We start from the raw sequence: 9535 nt of genomic DNA, 5'->3' as shown, positions 1-9535 counted from the left end.
CAGGGCTCTGTGTTTTCTTTAGTTGTCCCTTACTCCCTTATACGACAGGCATGTGTGTTCATTTATAATTCATACACCACCTGTTTCCAAAAAAAAGATTCAAGGCTGCAGGATAGTATTTCCCTGGCACACCACAGATTCTTATAGCATTACTGTGACTGAGGGAGACAGGGCTCTTCCCCAGGCACCAACAGTGTTTGAACAGTGGAAGGGGGTGAATGGGACATGACCTTGCACTCTCCGTTGAAAGCAGAGCTGCCACGGTACCCTTTGGCAGGGCTCAGCAGGGAAACACAGAGATGGCGACGGGGGGCCCTTGGCCCTCATCCTGGCCCAGCCCCAACTGCGGGCTGGCAGCTGCAGCTTCTTCTCTTTCCTTGCGTATGGCTCCTCATACTTCTATCGTTAGGCTATCAAGCTTTGTCTCAGGCAACACCTCTTCTCTCCGGGTGACTGGCTGCTGTTTCCAACCCTCCATATAAATGACCCCCATGGTAGGACCCGGAAACTTTGTGGGAAGCTAGCACAGCAAAGGGATTAAGAGCCTGACTTCTGGAGGCAGAATGCCTGGATTGAACCCTCGTCCTGCCACTAAAGTGTGTCATGACCTTGGGCAAACTAGTTAACATTTCTGTGTCTCCTTTTCCCCATACATAAAATGGGGATGATAATAATAATACAGCCCTCACTGGTTTGGCTCAATAGGTCCCGGGTTCAAATCCAGTCAAGGGCCCATGCCCCAACTGTGGGCTAAATCCCCAGTAGGGGGCATGCAGGAGGCAGCCATTCAATGATTCTCTTTCATCACTGATGTTTTTCTCTCTCGCTCCCTCTCCCTTCCCCTCTGAAATCAATAAAAATGTATTTTAAAAAAATAGTACATACTTCATAAGGTTCTTGTAAGAAGTAAATTAATAAAGAATTTAAAACAGTGCATGGGAAAGACAACTTAAAACCAGAATGAGTTATCCTTCCTATCCATGAGAAGACTAAAATTAAAAAGACTGACACTACCAAGTGGTGACAAGCATGAGGAGCAACAGGAACTCTTTTTACCCTTTGCTCACAATTTTTATAAATGTACAACAAATGCTTCATTAAAATAAAGACAGAGCCCTAACCGGCTTGGCTCAGTGGATAGAGCATCAGCCTGCGGACTGAAGAGTTCCAAGTTCGACTCCAGTCAAGGGCATGTACCTTGGTTGCAAGCACATCCCCAGTGGTGGGTGTGCAGGAGGCAGCTGATCAATGTTTCTCTCCCATCGATGTTTCTAACTCTCTACGCCTCTCCCTTCCTCTCTGTAAAAAATTAATAAAATATATTTAAAAATAAAATAAAATAGACAGAAAAATGAAAAAATCTTATAGAATAAGATTTTCTAAGAAAATGTTGAATTTGAAAATATATTTATTTCATAATTATTAAAAAAATGAACAGTTTGAAAATCACTGTTAGTAGCCTGGTGCAAACAATTCACTATGCAAAAAACCCTAATAAAGATTGTATAGTTTTTAGAAATATATTCCAAAAGTAAATCTACCATGTTTGATGAGACATTTGTTCTGCATTCTAAAGCAGAAGGAGAGAGAAAGCAAGAAGTGAAAACCTATTTGAAGAAATAATGACTGAAAACTTCCTTAACCTATAAAAGGAAATAGATATACAAGTCCAGGAAGTGCAGAGTCCCACACAAAATGAACCCACAGAGACCCACACCAAGTCACATCATAATTAAAATGGCAAAGGCTAAACATAAAAAGAGAATCTTACAAGCAGCAAGAGAAAGACAGTTAGTTGCATGTCAGGATGCTCCTAGTAGACTGTCAACTGATTTCTCAACAGAAACTTTGCAGGCCAAAAAGGATTGGCATGAAATATTCAAAGTGATGAAAATCAAGAACCTACAACCAAGATTATTTTACCCAGCAAAGCTATCATTTAAAATTGAAGAAGTAAAGAGCTTCCCAGACAAGAAAAAGCTAAAAGGGTTTATCCCCACTAAACCAGTATTACAAGAAATATTAAAGGGACTTCTTTAAGAAGAAAAATGAGAAGAACATAAATATGAATAATAAAATGGCAATAGCTACATACCTATCAATAACTGTTTTAATGTAAATCATCAGTTCTCAACCTGTGGGTTGTGACCCCTTTGGCAGTCGAACGACCCTTTCACAGGGGTCGCCTAAGACCATCCTGCATATCAGATATTTACATTATGATTCATAACAGTAGCAACATTACCGTTATGAAGTCGCAACGAAAATAATTTTATGGTTGGGTCACAACATGAGGAACTATATTTAAAGGGTCAGAAGGTTGAGAACCACTGATGTAAATGAATTAAATGCTCCTGTCAAAAGATGTAGGATAGCCCTAGCCAGTTTGCTCAGTGGTTAGGGTATCAGCCCTGAAGAGTCACAGGTGTGATTCCAGTCACATACCTTGGTTGCAGGATCGATCTCTGGTCCCAATCATGACACGTATGGAGGCAACTAATCAATGTGTCTCTCTCACATTGATGTTTCTCTCTCTGTGTCTCTCCCCGTCCCATCCACTCTCTCTAAAAATCATGGGGAAAAAAATATTCTCAGGTAAGGATTAACAAAGGGTAGCCCTGGCTGGTGTGTTAAGTGGTTAGAGCATTGGCTCAAAATCTGAAGGGTCATGGGTTCAATTTCCAATCAAGGGGATATGAGTTCGATCCCTGCCCCTGGTCGGGGTGTATGCGGAAGGCAACCAGTTGATGTGTGTGTGTGTCTCTTTCTCCCCACTCTCTCTGAAAAGCAACGGAAAAAATATCCTCATGTGAGGAGTAACCTAAAAAAACAACAAAAAAACATAGGGTAGCTGAGTGGACAAGAAAACAAGACACCTCCCCCCTCCCTCCCCCTGTCCATTAAAAAAAGAAAACAAGACCTATACATATGCAGTCTACAAGTAACCCGCTTTAGACTGAAAGACACTCAAAGACTAAAATACAGGAACGGAAAAATAGTTTTTCTGATATATCTCCTCAGGAAAGAGAAACAAAGAAAGAACAAACAAATGGGACTACATCAAACCAGAAGTTGTTTCACAGCAAAGGAAACCATCAACAAAACAAAAAGACAACCTACCAATTGGGAGAAGATACTGGCCAGTGATATATGTGATGGGGGTTAATATAAAGAACTTCTACAACTTAACATCAAGAAAACAAACAGTGAAAATGTCTACCTGAGTAGGTATTTCTTCAAAGAGAACATGCAGATAACCATTATGCATATGAAAAGATTCTCAACATCACAAACCATCAGAGAAATGCAAATTAAAACCACAATGAGGTATCATCTCAGATCTGTCAGGATAAATATTATCAATAAATCAACAAAAAAGTGTTGAGGAGGATGTGGAGAAAAGAGAACCCTCATTCACTGTTGGTGGAAATATAGATTGGTGCAGCCACTATGGAAACAGAAGAGGTTCCTCAAAACATTTTGACCCAGCAATGCCACTTTTATGTATTTGTCTGAAGAAATCCAAACACTAATTTGAAAATAAATACACATCCGCATGTTCATTGCAGTATTATTTACAATAAGCAAGATACAGAAGTAAGCTCAGTGCCCATCAATAGACTATTGGATAAAGAAGATGTGGAACATATATATAATAGAATATTACACAGCCATAAAAAAGAATGAAATCTTACCATTTGCGACAACATGGCTAAACCTAGAGGGTATTAAGCTAAGTGAAATAAGTCAGACAGAGAAAGACAAAATACCATACAATTTCTCTTATATGTGGAATCTAAAGAACAAACTAAATGAAAAAAACGAATCATAAACAGACTCATAAATACAGAGAACAAACTGATGGTTGCTAGAGAGGATTAGGGGGATGGATGAAAAAGGTGAAGGGGTTAAGAAGTACAAATTGGTAGTTATCAAATAGTCACAGGGATATAAAATACAGCATGGGAATCTATAATAATAAAAGCGTAATATGTTAATTAGACTGGACAGCCAGACAACCTCTGGATGTCATTCCAGACGACCTTCTGGATGAAGACACAGTGGCTGGGGCCAAGGCAGAGGCAGTTAGGGGCAATTAGGCAGGCAGGCAGGCAGAGTGGTTAGGGACGATCAGGCAGGCAGACCAGCACAGCAGTTAGGGGCAATCAGGCAGGCAGATTAGTGGTTAGGGGCGATCAGGTAGGCAGGCGAGCGGTTAGGAGCCAGTGGTCCCAGATGGTGAGAGGGATGTCCAACTGCCAGTTTAGGCCTGATCCTGAAGGGATTCTGTGGGACTGGGCCTAAACCAGCAGTCGGACATCCCCTGAGGGGTCCCGGATTGTGAGAGGGTGCAGGCCTGGCTGAGGGTCCCCTCCCCTGCACGAATTTTGTGCACCAGGCCTCTAGTATAGTCAATAATAGTGTAATAAATATGTACAGTGCCAGATGGATACTAGATTTATCAGGGGATTACTTTGTAAATTATATAAATGTCTATCCACAATGCTCTACACCTGAAACTAATATAATATTGAATGACAACTGTAATGAGAAAATTAAAAAAGAAAAAGAAAAACTTAAAAAAAGAGAGATCCTCTACCTTTCCATAATGTGAGGACACAGAAAAATGACAGCTGAGTATGAAAGATGTGGGTTTCCCAAAAGCCATGGAATCTGCCAGCATCTTGATCTTGGACTTCTCAGCCTCCAGAATTGTGAGAAGGTATGTTTGTTGTTTTTAACCCCTTGAACAAAGTAGAACATCAGGCTGGACAAATGCTGAGTATAGCTCACTGCACACCCTTCCTTTCCCAAGGGTCCAGGGTCTTCTGGTTGAAGCCCTAATGAGAGCTGATTAGATTTCAGTAATGTCCCACTGAGAAATGTAAAGGAAGTTCATGCTTCCTTTAATGCCATTGTTCCAGAAGGCCTGGCTGACAAGTCCGGAAAAACAAGTATGTAGCTTTCCCTTCAAACGTGAGAACTGTGTGGATTATCAAGCAGAAAATTTCTAGAACAGATAAAACCTGGTTGATGCCCCAGCCTTCAGGAAACATAAATTCTGGACTATCCAGGAAAGAAACTCTATCTCGGTAGAAATGATGATGATGATGATAATGATAAATTGTAGCTTTTGGAAACTCAGTTTCTTATCCACAAAATGGGAATCTCCCACAGGGTTGTTTACAAGATAACAGCAAGTGAAGTAACACATATGCAGCAGATACCCGGGTGGACACAGAGGAAGTGCTTCCTAAATTTCTGCTGCTTCTCTGTCACCACAGCCTCTATCCCCTCACAGTGGATAGCTTAAATGATAGCCTAAATGAGCACACACACATATTTATTCTGGCTATTTATATTCTTTTAATTCAATGACAAGGTATTTGCTAACAAAATAATCTTTTGCTTTTATATTTTAATTAGAGGCCCAGTCCACGAAATTTGTGCATGGAGCGGGGTGTCCCTCAGTCTGGCCTGCACCCTCTCCAATCCAGGACTCCTCGGGGATGTCCGACTGCTGGTTTAGGCCTGATCCCTGCAGGCCTCTCACAATCCAGGACCATTGGCTCCTAACCACTCACCTGCCTACCTGCCTAATGCCCCCAACTGCTGGCCTGGTTGCCCCAACTGCCCTCCCCTGCTGGCCTGATCACCCCTAATCCCATGCCAGCCTGATCTCACCCCTAACTGCTCTCCCCTGCCGGTCTGATTGCCCCTAATTGCCTCTGCCTCAGCCCCCACCACCAGGGCTTTGTCTGGAAGGAAGTTGGACATCTGGAAGATGGCCAGTCGACCCGGTCTAATTAGTATATTAGCCCCCTTTAATTAGTATAGACTAGAGGCCCAGTGTATGAAATTCATGCACTTGGGGAGGGGGGCGGTCCCTCAGCCCAGCCTGCACCCACTCATAGTCTGGGAGCCCTCGGGGTATGTCCGGCTGATGGCTTAGGCCCGTGGAGTGGGCCTAAGCCATCAGTTGGACATTCTTAGCACTGTGGTGGAGGCAGGAGAGACTCCCGCCACCACCACTGTGCTCACCAGCTGTGAGCCCGGCTTCTGGCTGAGCAGAGCTCCCCCTGTGGGAGTGCACTGACCACCAGGGGGCAGCTCCTGCATTGAGCGTCTGCCCCCTGGTGGTCAGTGCACATCATGGTGACTGGTCATTCCACTGTTTGGTCGATTTGCATTTAGCCTTTTATTATATAGGATTGATTTATTTTAAAATGGTTACTTCTATATAAGATCAACATTAATCATTGGAGCTACCCAAGTGTGTGGGGAATTTAATTTTTGGTTTGCTTTCTCTGCTTGATAGACTGGAGACATCTTTTTCTAGTTATTTTAATTCAGAATTAATTAAAGTCTTTTCTTTTTCTCTCCAGGCAGAAGGGGATTTTGTGGAAGCTGGATGAATTACTATCATAAACTCTAATTAATCCACCCAGAGTCCTGTTATTGTAAAGAAATATGCTTGCGGACCCTATCTGGTTTGGCTCAGTGGATAGCGTGTTGGCCGTAGACTGAAGGGTCCCGGGTTCCATTCTGGTCAAGTGCACGTACCTCAGTTGCAGCTCCATCCCGGCCCTGGTCGGGGTACTTGAGGGAGGCAACCAATCAATGTGTCTCTCTCACATCGATGCTTCTATCTCTCTGTCTCTCCCCCTTCCTTCCACCCCCAAAAAAAAAAAAAAGAGAGAAAGGAAGAAAGAAAGAAATCCATGAAATAAAGTATAAAGCTGATCATGTTTAAAAAAAGAGGAATATTAATATATAATTTGATGTGTGTATAGAAGAAAGAAAGAAAGAAAGAAAGAAAGAAAGAAAGGAAGGAAGGAAGGAAGGAAGAAAGAAAGAAAGAAAGAAAGAAAGAAAGAAAGAAAGAAAGAAAGAAAGAAAGAAAAATGCTTGTGGGACGCCTGGATTTGGAGGTGGGGGACATTTAAACTCAGAGCCAGGCCACAAGAATAGGCCCAGAAAAGACCGCTTTGCCTGTTCTTACTGTTGAGCTCATTAAAGTGAACTATTGTCAGGACAACCAACCCCAAATTATAAACTCTGTTGTGCTGTAATTGCCCTTTAGAAGTCTGCAAGCTTGGATTTCTGTGAAAACTGTGCTGCCGGTAGGGTAGCAGTAGTGGGTAGGTCATGGCTTGGCCTGGACAGCGCCGCCTTCTGATTAACCCCAGAGCTGCTGAATTCTGGAACCCAGGAGCCTGGAGCCGGTAACGCGGGAGGGAGAGGGTCACGGTCATCGCTTCTCTTTTCCGGGGTGCCCTGGACCTGCGGACTCTTTGTTGACCCCAGAAAGTCTGTGTAAATATTGGTTTATGTGTGCTGTGTGCATACGTGCACTGTTCCAGGGACTGTGTCTCTCGGAGATTTCACTACCAACTCTGTCTGTACCCCAAACCTAGAAACCCTTATCCTAGTCCATGTTCTGAAATAAGCCAGGTGTGTGTCTGGTTCCCTCCCACCTTCTGTTCTTTTTTTTTTTTAATATATTTTATTGATTTTTTACAGAGAGGAAGGGAGAGAGAGTCAGAAACATCGATGAGAGAGAAACATCGATCAGCCGCCTCCTGCACACCCCCCACTGGGGATGCGCCCGCAACCCAGGCACATGCCCTTGACCGGAATCGACCCCGGGACCCCCCAGTCCGTAGGCCGACGCTCTATCCACTGAGCCAAACCGGTTTCGGCATCCCACCTTCTGTTCTGTTTCTACCTTCCTTCCTGGTGACTCTGCTCTGGGCAGCACACCCACCACACACGGGTGGAAGAGCTGACATATCCCCCAAGTACCGCAGGCACAGTGACTAAGGCACCCAATATTGTAGGGGCTCACAACACGTTTAAAATTTTTTTAAATGAGAAGAAATAAACGAACACAACCCAACCTGGATTATGTTCTTTATGTCAATGTAATGGGAAAATATAATTTCAATACTTAAAAAAAAATCCTCACCTAACGATATGTTTTTATTGATTTTATAGAGGAAGGGAGAGAAACATCGGTGTTCGTGAGAAACATCGATCAGTTGCCTCCCATACACACTCCGGCCAGGGATTGAACCTGCAGCCTTTTTTCGGCCCTCCCCCTGCCCCCCACCCAATGAGGGCAGCAGTCTGACAAATATACGTGTGTTGCTTGCATAATGTGTGGAATATTTGAAATGGGGATTGTCTCAGAAAACACAGGAGGCAGAAGGGCCTTGGTTATAATCCTCACACATTCAGGCAGCATCCCAAAAACCCAGTATTTAAAAATCTTTCAAGCCAAGGCAACCTTCTTTACATTTTATCCAAACCCTGCCCCTTAATGCATTTAAACAGGTTCCCCTAGATCTGGCTTCGGTGAACTTTTACAAATACCCATAAACACTACCCGGCATTTTCTCAAAGACCACTGGGAGGCCTTCCCATCAGCACTGTGAGATTTAGGCAGAAATAAAGCCAACGAGGGCCAAAGTGGTCACACTATACTGCTTCTTTTCCCACGTTATCCCTAATACCATCTCCCCTCCCTCCGTGAATGACGGCGTTAGACCAATTCAAACTTGATGCTGGAGCCTCGCAAAGATGTCTCAGTGAATAGAGCCGATACTCCTTCGAGCCTAAGTGCAGTGTCGGCTTTGCAGAGCGGGTATCAATCTCTCTGTGAGGGACCAGGCCACACCCTAGGAACAGCAGCAACCCCTCCGCTGGGATGGGCAGGTGAGGGAGGGTAGTGGGATGAATAATGTCCCCCAGAATTCATAAATACCCACGACCTCAGAATGTGACCTTCATTGGAAATAGGGGCTTGTAGATATTAGTAGTTAAGATGAGGCCGTACTGAAGTAGGCTGAGCCCTAAATGCAATGACTCTTAGAAAAAGAGGAGGGCACACAGAGACACACAGGGAAGAAGTGTGATGGTGGAGACAGTGGTGCAGCTATAAGCGAAGGGACGCCAAGGACCGCTGGCCACCCCCTGGATTTGGTCAGAGACATGGGACAAGCTCTCCCTCACCGTCTCCAGAGGGAGCCCACCCTGCCGACATCTTGATCTCAGACTTCGGGCCTCCAGAACCATGAAAATAAGTTTCTGTTGTTTTAAAATATATTTTATTTTATTTTATAAATATACTAGGGGCCTGGTGCACGAAATTTGTGCACTGGGTGTGTGTTGGGGGGAGTATCCCTCAGCCCAGCCTGCCCCCTCTCACATACTGGGAGCCCTCACGCGTTGACCCCCATCACCCTCCAATCACAGGATCAGCCCCTTGCCCAGGCCTGACGCCTCCGACAGAGATGTCAGACTTGGACAGGGGACCCCCAACTCCCCCTGATCACTGGCTCTGACCCCTGCCCAGGCCTGAGGCCTCTGGCCCAGGAATCATGCCTGGGCAGGGACACCCATCTCCCTCTGATCGCTTGCTCCACCCCCCGCCCAAGCCTGACGCCTCTGACCCAGGCTTCAGGCCTGGGCAAGGGGACCATCATATCCCCCCAATCCCCGGCTCCGCCCCCCACCCCGGCCCGATGCCTCG

This window comes from Myotis davidii, unplaced genomic scaffold, assembly GCF_000327345.1.
Source record: "Myotis davidii unplaced genomic scaffold, ASM32734v1 scaffold339, whole genome shotgun sequence".
In the NCBI taxonomy this organism is placed as follows: domain Eukaryota; kingdom Metazoa; phylum Chordata; class Mammalia; order Chiroptera; family Vespertilionidae; genus Myotis; species Myotis davidii.
This window is presented reverse-complemented; position numbering follows the sequence as displayed.